Below are 12,500 nucleotides of genomic sequence, written 5' to 3' on the forward strand. Positions count from 1 at the left end.
ACTGCCAAATGAAGAAACAAACATTTATATACATATGTATACATATAAGTATATAAACATTTATATATATATATAAAATATGTTTATATATACAAACATGTGTACAGTACATATAAATATATATTATATATAAATGTAGAGTTCATCTACACATAAATGTATATGTACTGTACACGTTTGTATGTATATACATATATGTATATACACATTTATATGTATAGCAGAAACGTAAAATGTATATATATACAAACATGTGTACAGTGCATATATTTTCTATATATGTAGATTACATATATGTATATTTATGTCTACATATAGATGTATAAATACACCGGTAGAAATAAATAGATAAAAAAATGTAGACATATGGAGATAGATATATAATGATATAGAAAAACATAAATAAATGGATGCATAGAAAGATACATATATGTGAATTTAAATAGATATAAAGATCCATAGACAGAAAGGGAGGGAGAATCACATTTCTCTCGTCTGGGTCTCGTTCTGATTCTCTCTCTCCCCCTCCTTCCCTCTCTCTCTCAAGAGTCGCTTTTTTCTCGTCCACATCCCTTGCTTTTGTGGGTCTTTCAGTCTCTATCTCTGTCTGTCTCTTTCTTTGTCTCGCTGTCTCTCGCAAGGGTTGAGGACGAGAGTCACTTTTCTCTCATCACCAGCCCTTGTGTGTGTGTCGCGTTTCTCTCGTCCTCAGTTCTTATGGGTCTCTCACCCTTATCTTTCTCTACACTTTTCTCCTTTTTTTTTCTATCTTTTTTTTGTTTTGTTTTTGTTTTTTGAGTCCCTTTTTTGTCTCCCCCCCCCCCCCTCTCTCTCTCTCACTTTGCCTCGTTCTCCATCTATCTTTCCCTTGCTCTCATACTATTCCCCTCTATAAGTCTCCCCTTTGCACTTCTCTCCTCTGTGTATATATAGATAATATATATGCCTTAAGTGTATATTATATATATATATATATATATATATATATATATATATGTTCTATATATATATATTACATATGTACATGTAGATAATGTCTGGTAGGAAATTTTCACTAAACAGCGATTCCTTTTGCATTTCCATTTCCGTCAGATTAGTTCTTTGCTGCTCCAGAGGTTCCATTTTCCCCCAACACCCACTTATCTCTTCTCTACCCAATTATCTATTCATTGTGCGATTTATTATTATTATTATTATTTATTTATTTTTTTATTTTCTTTAAGCAGTAACACATTGAAATTTATTTTCATTCCCCCAATTTATATTATTATTATTATTATTATATATATATATATATATATATTTTTTTTTTTTTTTTTTTTTTTTTTTTTTTTTTTTTAAGACGTATTATTACTCATTTATTTGATTGACTTGCTCATGGATTGCCAGACGGGGAATGGCATACGTGTTGTGTTTTAACTCGTGTGTGCCGCCCTCATGTCTCCAGTGAAGGTGATTGAACAAGAAAAATAGCAGAGCTGTATATCGCTTTGCTTGAATTTATGATGTGGTGTGTGTTTGTGCTTATTTGCGTGCGTTGCTGTGTGCCTAAGTGTTTGAAGAAGAGAGAGAGAAAAAAAAATATCTTCCAAGGGTAGTCATAAAACAGGCAATAATCTTTATTATGGTGATAATTGTATCATTACCAATAATTATAATGATAATGATAACACCAGCTACAAAAATATCAATAAACATTATGATAAATCAACAATAACAAAAAATAATGATCATGATAATTATAAAAATAATGATAACAATTGCAAAGATAATGATAATAATAGTAGTTACACAAATGTTAATAACCATAATAATAGTAATAATAACGAAAACAATATTAACAGTCATGATAATAACAATGATAAAATCATTACAGTAATAGTAACAATAATACTTATAACTAATAATATATGCATACTCGCAATATACATAATTTATACATATATATTTATATATTACTTATATATGTATATATTTACAGACTTATATATTTATTCATATATATATTTGTACATTTACATATATATATATATATATATTATTTCATATATATATATAAAGACAGACATTTATTCAATATATATTTATACATTTATTCATATAATCATATATTTATACTTTAATACATCTAATTATATATATTTATACATTTCCTCATATGAATATATATATATATATATATAATTATACATATATAGATTTATACATTTATTCATATATGTAGGTCTACAAATCTATTCTTATATATACATTTATTCACATATATATATATTCATATTTACTTATATATATTTATTTATATACATAAAATTATTAATTAATAAATTGTATATAAATAATGAATTTATATATATATGCATATATATACTTTACAAATTTTAGTTATAATATGTATACACATTTTTATATTTATAGTACATATACACATTTATATATTTATAATACATATACATTTATTCACATATTTATACACATAATTTATGTATATATTTATATACATATATATATATATATATATATATATATATATATATATATATACATATTTATATGTATATATATATTCATATATATATATATATATATATATATATATAAGTTTACATATATTTACATATATGCTTATACTTATCTATATATACATGAATATGTATATATACATAAGTATATATACACACATGTTTATATAGATGTGTACCTCTCTACATGTATATATATACATATATATACATATGTCTATATGTATATATATGGACATGTATATCTGTATGCATATGTATATATATGCATATATGTATGTGTGTATACATACATGTATATGTATTTATATGTAAATATATGTAAATGGGTATACATACATAGTTATGTGTATATATGTATATATGTGAATGTATGTTATGTGTATATATGAATATATATGAATATGAATATATTTGTAGTTATCAGAAAAATTATTTCTAGCTTTTAAATCGCGAATATTAAAGGAGTTAACTGACATGAAATCTCAACCCCACAGCCTCATGCTATTTTAACATTGTTTGACTTATTCGTTAGCCTTGCGACATCTTTTTTTTCTTTTTTGGAGTGCCACTAAGTTTAAGGCCCACTATGACTGGTGCTGAGGAATGTGGGATAGTGGTGATGGTGGTGGTGGTGATGATATCAAAGTTATAATGTTGCAGGTCAATACACCATCGAGACGGCACTTTCAATTTCAAGAAGTAAATCCTAAGGACTATAGAAGTCCCTGAGTCGTTTACTGGAAAGCTGTTGTAAGAATTCTGAGCAATTCCCCCATCTGTTGCACTAGCTGTTCTAGAAGGGCATGCATTGATCCCTCAGGCTGATCTGACACCTCTTGCGCTTCAGTACCTTGAACGTCTGGTTCAGAATCGGCCCTCGAAGAATTGCGGTTCTCTACCCACAGCTCCCTTTTTCTGATTGAGGCCATCAGCCATGTTCGCCGACCGTGAAGACTGTTTTAAAAGCTAACGGTGGGAAGCACAAACAAGATCACTGATGGTGCACCAGCATCACAGACCACTAAACATTTGTCTGAAACATATGCAATACTGCAAGGAAATAGCAGAGTTCCGTTATATGTAAAGCTTAGATTTGAAATCATATTGTCCATATATCAGAAAACTTCATTACACAGCACAGTAAAATGTACAAAACATAATACAATACATATCATTTTGAACTATGAAATGCACTATTAAAGGCATGCAAGGCACTATTATAAAACATAAAAGGCTAACAAACATAATTTATGAAGTACACTAAAAAAGAACAAACGGATTACAAACCATAAAGCAATAAAACGTAAAACAATAAAACAAAAAAGCATTACAGAACGTAATGCTTACAAACGTACAAAAAAAAAAAAAAAAAAATCCATGCAGCTGCCACCATTATTTGGATTATAGTGCTTTTGGAAATATCATTTTCTAGTCCATACTAAATAATAATAATAAAAAATAAAAATGGCGGATTGTGGTAGGGCGTAAAACAAAGGTAAAAGTCTACATTTATTTAAAACAAACAAACCGAAACATAAAACGTAAACACAATAAAACCGCTAAGGACACGCGATATAAAAGAAACTATGAAAAACTAGTAATTAAAATAAAACTAAAATGAAAGCTAAGAACCGTAAAATAAGATTGCAATAAAAAAAGAAACTGAGACACAAATAATAACACTAAAAGTTGCTAGGGAACGAAACATAAAATGAGACTACAAAATAAAATAAAACTAAGACGGACTAGCAAAGTAGATTCAAAGGCTTCTATAAACATTGCATTTTCTTCTTCATATGGTATTGCCTTTGGCCATAAACAGCCACTCTACTTAACTTTTAGACTCCGTGGGTCTTGCAGTTCGAAAAAAGGCGATCCCAGAGTCCCAGCGTTAACCCTATAGCCTGCTGGATGAATCTGCCCGCTAGACGGAAGTCGAGAGCGAAAAACAAACATGGCGGACGCTTAACTTCCGGCTCTATTTTAAATGCTTCAATTCGGAATAACACTCTGCTGATTTATTTTGCTAGTTAAAATTACAAAATAGCAAAATTGTACAATGTAAATATAAGCACAAATAAGTTTTAAAATATGATAAACGAAAGGTTAAAATCATGAACTACAGCACAAACAGAAATATGGACAAACATACAAACAAAACAATTAAGGACATTAAAAATTGATGATAAACCAAACAAAACTCAATAAAACAGTAGATAAAACATTAATTGTTAAAAACGTGTTATTTTTTGCTAGTCTTCCTTGAAGAGGTGTGCTTGGCCAAGAGATGGCGCTTCACAAAATAAAGGGGGTAACCCACTTAAAACATTCAGATCACTACATCACTACCATTCAAAAGGAATGTTCTAAATCTCAATACAATGCGATATGAATGCTTGTGTCCTCAGTAACTTTCACTGGCACTGTTCGGGGTCTAACTACCATTCAAAAGAAATGTTCAGGATCCAACTACCATTTCCCACAAATGCTTGATATCAACTACCATTCACTAAGAGTGGTCAAGATCTCTCTAACATTCAAAGGTAATGATCGGGATCTCACTACTGTTCACCAAGAAAACTCGGGATCTCATTACCGTTTCACCAAGGATCTTTACCATTAAAAAAATATAATCAAGATCTCACTACCTTTCACTAAGAATGCTCATGATCTAACTATCATTCACTAGGAATACTCAGGATCTAACTACCATTCACCAGGAATGCTCAGGATCTTCTACCATTAAATAGGAATACTCAAGATCTCACTGCCGTTCACCAGGAATGCCCAGGATCTAACATTTAAAAGGAATGCTTGTCATCTCCCTACCATTCAATGGGAATGTGTGACCTCACTACCATTCAATAGGAATGCTCGGGATCTAACTACCATTAAATTGGAAAGTTTTGGAACTAATTAACATTCAAAATGTATGCTCAGGATCTACCATTCAAAAGGAACCATCAAAGGGAATATTTGGGATCTAATTACCATTTACTAGCAGAGCTATGGAATTAACTGTCATTCACTAGGAATGTTCAGGAAATATCTACAATTCCATAGGAATGCTCAAGATCTCTACCATTTAAGGGGATGTTCAGGATCTACCATTCAGAAGGAATGCTCAGAATATATCATTTATTAGGAATGCATTCAAAAGGAATGCTCGAGATATCTACCACTTTGAGGAATGTTCAAGATTCAACTACTTATGATCTCTACCTTCAAAATGATTGAGATCTCACTACCATTCACTAGGAATGTTCGGGATCTAACAACAATTCACCAGGAATGCTAAGGATCTCTCAACCATTGAAAAGGAATTGGGATCCAACTACCATTCAAAGGCAATGCTCAGGATCTTACTGCTATTCACTGGGAATGCTCAGGATTTAAAGGATTCAATACAAAATCTCTTAACCTAACATTTACAAGGAATGCTCGCGATCTCACTACCACTGAATTGGAATGCTCGAAGTCTCACTACCATCCACTAGGAATGGTCATCTCACTTCTTGGGATCTTAGCACCATTCAATAGGAATTCTTGAGATTTAACTACTATTCAAAGGGAATGCTTAGGATCTACCTACCATTCACTAGCATTGCTCTGGATTGAACTACTATTCACTAGAAATGTTATGGATTTAACTACCATTCAAAAGGAATGCTTGGGATTTATCATTCTCCGGGAATGATCATATAACAACAGTTCACTAGGAGAGCTCAGGATCTTACTAACATTCAACTGGAATGATCAGGATCTAACTACCATTTGCTATGAATACTGACTAGTACTAATGATCTAACTACCATTCAAAAGAAAGGCTTGGGATGTAACTACAATTCCAAAGCAATGCTCGAGATCTCACTAACATTCGCTAGGAATGCTCGGGATGGAACTACAATGCCAAAGGAATGCTCAGGATGGAACTACAATTACAAAGGAATGCTCGTGATCTCACCACAATTCACTAGGAATGCTCAGGATCTAACTACCATTCACTACGAATGCTTGGGATCTATCTACCTTTTACTAAAAATGTTTGGGATCAAACTACAATTCAAAAGGAAAGTTGGGGATCTAACTACCATTCACTACGAATGCCCAGGATTTAACTACTATTCCCTAGCAACACTTGGGATCTAACTACCATTCCCTAGCAATGCTTGGGATCTATCTACTATTCATTAAGAATGCTCAGGATCTAACTACTATTCACTAGTAATGGTAGGGATCTAAATACCATTCAAAAGAATTGCTCGGGATGTCACTAGAATGCTTCGATTCTTACTACTATTCAAAAGAAATGCTCAGGATCAAACTACCAATTACTAGGAATTCTTGGGATCTATCTTTCGATAGAAATGTTCGGTATGTTACCATTTTCCAGGAATGTTTGGGATAGAAATACCAGTAACTAGGCATGTTTGCATATTCATTACCATTCAAAAGAAATGTTCAGAATCTAAATGCCAATCAAAAGAAATGCTCTGGATCTGACTAGCATTCACCACAAATATTTGGGATGGAAAAAACATTCAATAGGACTGCTTGTGACATGAATAACGATCACTTGTAATGCTCAGGATTTAATGCTCATAAGGTATGCTTGGCATCTAAGTATCATTCAATAGGAATACTCAAGATCTATCATCCAATAGGAAAGTTTAGGATCTAAGTACTTTTCACTAGGAAGGTTCTCTCTACCATTCAAAAGGAATTAGGATCTCACGGCCACTGAAAAGAAATGCTTGGGATCTAATTGCCTTTCAATAAGGAATGCTCTGGATCTTACTACCATTCACCAGGAATTCTTGGAATCTCTACCATCTAAAAGGAATGTTTGGGATCTCTACCATTCACTAGGAATGCTTAAAGATTCCCTTATCATTCATTAGGCTGCTTAGGATCCCACTACCATCGCCCATGACCTTCAGGATTTCACTTAGGTCATGTAGCACTACAGTAAATGGTAGTGGAGGGTGGTTGATTTAGTGATTAGTTGCTAAAGCTCGGCAAAGAAATTGAAGAGTGAATGATTTAAGATCTGTGAGATTCTGTAAGGACATCTGATAGGTCGGGAGGTTGGTGAAGGGGGGATAGGTGGGAGAGATACGGGCTGCATCAAATCATGGGCATGGTAATAGTGGGTGTGGAACTGAAAGAGGGACATTACATAGGGAACAGTTGCTATCAGATAGTGTTAGACGGATGTGGCCAATACCGCTTAGGTCTGTTCCGATGAAATGGACTATGACGATATGGGAAACCAACCTTTTTCTTTCCCACTCGAATGGTATCTTATCTTCAAATGGTGTGCGAATCAAATGTGGGATTTTTCAGGGTGACTCTATTTCCCCTCTTCTATTTTGTATGGCACTGATACCTCTTTCCCAACTTCTAAATGAAACAGGTTATGGATATAAAATCAATGACAGGAAAATAAATCATCTCTTTTATATGGACGGTCTGAAATTATATGCTTGTAATGAAGGAGAAATTGAAGGGTTATTGAAAACTTTGAAAGCATTTAGTGATGATATTGGCATGGAATTCGGCTTAGACAATTGTGCCAAGGCAACTTTTAAACGCAGAAAGCTAGTTAGTACAGACAACATAATTCTTGATGACGAACGACACTGTAATAAAGGAACTAGATCAAGAAGGAAGTTATAAATATCTTGGTGTTAATGAAGGAGATCGTATTCAGCACGCTAAAATGAAAGAAAAGATTAGAAAGGAATGCATACGGAGAGTAAGGCCGATCATGAAAACATAGAAATAGAATAACAGCTATAAACACTCTTGCAATTCCATCAACTGGAATTTGAGTGAACTACGGAGATTAGATACCAAAATTAGGAAACAGCTTACTAGTCATAAAATGCATCACCCAAAATCAGATGTAGATCGACTATATGTCCCAAGAAATAGAGGAGGAAGGGGCATGATTCAACTGGAGCTATCGTACAAAACCTCTACTATAGGACTTTCGCAGTACTTAGATAATGCAAATGACTGGATGCTTCAATTAGTTAACTTGCACGAAAACACCAAAAAATACACTCTGTTACAAAAGAATCTTAACAATTTTCTCGCGAATTAAGTCTTGAAACTGAAAATGACAACCTTCAAACACCAACTGAGAATGCCAGTAAAGCAAAGAAAATGGCTAAAAATATCGGTGTGAAGCAGCTAGAATCCCGATGGCAAGAAAAGCCTCCTCATGGACAGTTCGCATGTCGAGCTAAAATGCTGATGTTGATGAACACGCAACCCATCAGTGGCTGAGAAGCTCTTGACTGAAAAGGGAAACAGAGGGTTTTATTCTTGCTGTTCAGGATCAGAGCTTGTTCACTCAAAACTATCTGGCAAATGTCCTGCACAATGGTGCTAACCCAAAGTGTCGGTTTTGTGAGGAGAAAACAGAAACCATTGACCACCTTGTCTCTAGTTGCTCTATCCTAACGCCAGAGGAGTACAAAAACCGCCATAACAGGGTTGGACAATACCTGTATTGGAAGATCTGCAAACATTTCTCTGTGAACACATATAGTAACTGGTACGAACACCACCCAGAATCAGTTACAGAGGGACAAGATTTCACAATCCTGTGGGACTATTCAATACTCACTGATCACACGATACAGGCCAATCGTCCAGACATAGTCATTAAGGACAAGAAAAATAACACCTCCCTTCTCATAGACATGAGTGTGCCATCAGACAGAAATGTTTCTTCAAAAGTGTATGAAAAGCTTGCAAAATATAAGGATTTAGAAATCGAAATTGAAAAGATGTGGCACCTAAAAAACAAAACTATCCCTGTTGTAATTGGTGCATTGGGCCTGATAAAGAAAGGAGCGAATCAATATGTGGAGAAAATACCTGGAGATCCATCACTACAGGAAATTCTAAAAAGCGTACTGAACAGCACGGCACATGTTTTAAGAAGAGCATTGAGCATCTAAATAAACATCATCCTTTGATTGTTTTACTTTTTGTTATTATATATCCCTGAATTTTTTTATTTTACAGTTGACTTCTTATTTCACTCACCCTAGGTCACTGGTTGTGACCCGGTGTTTGATCTTAAAACGCTGTTCAAATAAACATGATCACAATAATAATAATAATAATAATAATAATAACAATGATAATAAAGAAAAATAATTATAATAATAATGATAATGATAATGATAATAATAATAATGAAGATGATAATAATAACAATAATAATAATAACAACAATAATAATAATGATATTAATAATAATAACAATAGTAATAATAATATAAATAGTAATAATAATAATGATGACGATAATAATAATAATAATAATAATAATAATAATAATAATAACAATAATAATAATAATAATGAAAAAGATGATAATAATAATAGTAATAATAATTATAAACATAATAATAATAATAATAATAATTATAATAATAATGATGATAAAAATAATAATAATATCACTATTAATATAATTAATAAGAAGAATACTATTAATATAGATTATAATAATAATGATAATGATAATGATAATGATAATGATAATGATAATAATAATAATAGCACTATTAATATAATTAATAATAATAGCACTACTAATATCATTAGTAATAATAGCACTATTAATATCATTAATAATAAGAATAATATCAATATAAATAATAATAACATCAAAATCACCATCAATTATAATATCATCAATATCAGTAATGATAATATCAATATTGATAATAATATGAATATCAATAACAGTAATATTAATGATAATCGTGATAATAATAACAATCATGATAATAATGATAATAATGATAATCGTAATAATAACAGTAGTGATTATAATAATAATAGTAATAACATTTATAACAATAATAATAGTAATGGTAATAATACTAAGGATAATTATGATAATAACAGTAAAAAAATATTTATAATGATAATAATTATGATATTAATGAGAATGAGATTGATAACAATAATAATGATAATAATACCAACAATAATAGTAATAATAATAATCATGATAATTGCTGAGGGTTCCTTCCTCATGCAATCCGTTTTTTTATTAGTTCGGGATGATGTTTAGATAAGTGGGCATTTCTCCAGGATTTTATATTCTCAGAATACATTTCACCAATATATTTCCAGTTTATACAAGGAAAACAAATAGCAATAAATCTGCATCCGCAAGAGGCGGGATATTGGGCTGGTACAGGCGCTGTCTTCAACTTATTTGCTGGTGAGATGGCGAGTTAAAGACCCTTGTCAGCAGTCTTGAAAAGGCGATTGGGCGTTTGAATACACGTTACACCTTCATAAAAAATGGAGACTGTCAATGTTGAGAGAGACCGCCATTAGCATCATTATTTTACAAACTAAATTATACCATAACTCATTTATGAAACTGAAACAAAATAAGTGTTGTATATGCCAATACAATGGCAGTACTTACAAAAGGTGTGTATGGGCACGGAGCTTGGAGGGGCGTGGCCCTTTCAGTGAAGGTCGTGCTGAAAGGGTCAAAAACTTTGCGTTGCTCGCGGGAACGACACCAAGGAACGCATACACGCACACACAGACACGAAATCATTGAAAAAAGAGAATGGACTGACATACACTAATTAAGGAAAACTATACTAACCCTGGACAATGATGATGATAATAATGATGGTAATATCTACTATGATAATAATAGTAATGATAATAATAAGAATAGTGATGTTAATAATAATGATAATAATGATTATAATGATGATAATGATAATAATAATAATGATGATAATAATAATAATAATAATAATAATAAGGGTGCTAATAATGATAATGATAATAAAAAATAATGATAATAATAATAACAATAAAATGATAAGAACAATAATAGTAATGATAGTGATAATAATGAGGATCATAATAATATTTATAATAATGATAATAATATTGATGATAATAGTGGTACTGACAATAATAATGAATATTAATAATAATAATAATAATAATAATAATAATAATATTTATAATGATGAAAATAATAATTAAGTAACATTATTATTAATGATTATAATGATAATAATAATAATAGTAATAATAATAATAATAATAATAATAATAATAATAATATCAATAATATTAATAATAATGATAATAATTAAATACCATTATTAATAATGATCATAATGATAATAATAATAATAGCAATAATTACAATAATAATAATAATAATGATAATTATAATAATAATAATAATAATGATAATGATGATAATAATGATAATAATAATAATAATAATAATAATAATATTAATAATAATGATAATGATTAAATAACATTATTAATAATGATAATAATAATAATAACAATAATAATAGTAATGCTAATAACAATAATAATACTAGGAAGAATAATAATGCTAATAATAATGCTAATAATAATAATAATGATAATAGTAATAATGATATTGACAATGATGATAATAGTAATGATAATGATAATGATAATTATAGTTATCACTATACTATACTATATTATAATATATATCATTATTATAACCAGAATAATAATAATAATAGTAATAATGACATTCTTATTCGAGTTTCTTTCGAAAGATGTTCAGATGCCTCTTACATAAAATCAGAATTCGTTTAATACATCTATGTCCATAAATTTGTCATCGCTACATATATCTATCAATCTAATCTATCTATCAATTCAACATCAATTATCTATCTATCTATCAAATAGCATGTTTTTCTCCACTGATATGTCACTTCGAGTTAGGTGTATCTTAAATAAAGTTGTGTTTTAATCTTACTTATTTTACCTTTATGTAAAGTTCAGCACTAGGAAGTGTACTCTCGGGGTGGCACTGTAGAGAGCCATCGGATCGTAAGACTAAAAAGGTAAAGAATCATAGCTGGAAGTCACTGATTAAGCCGCTGAGTCCTCTGTTCAACTGGCAGACGG

Source organism: Penaeus chinensis, chromosome 34 (assembly GCF_019202785.1).
Source record: "Penaeus chinensis breed Huanghai No. 1 chromosome 34, ASM1920278v2, whole genome shotgun sequence".
In the NCBI taxonomy this organism is placed as follows: Eukaryota; Metazoa; Arthropoda; class Malacostraca; order Decapoda; family Penaeidae; genus Penaeus; species Penaeus chinensis.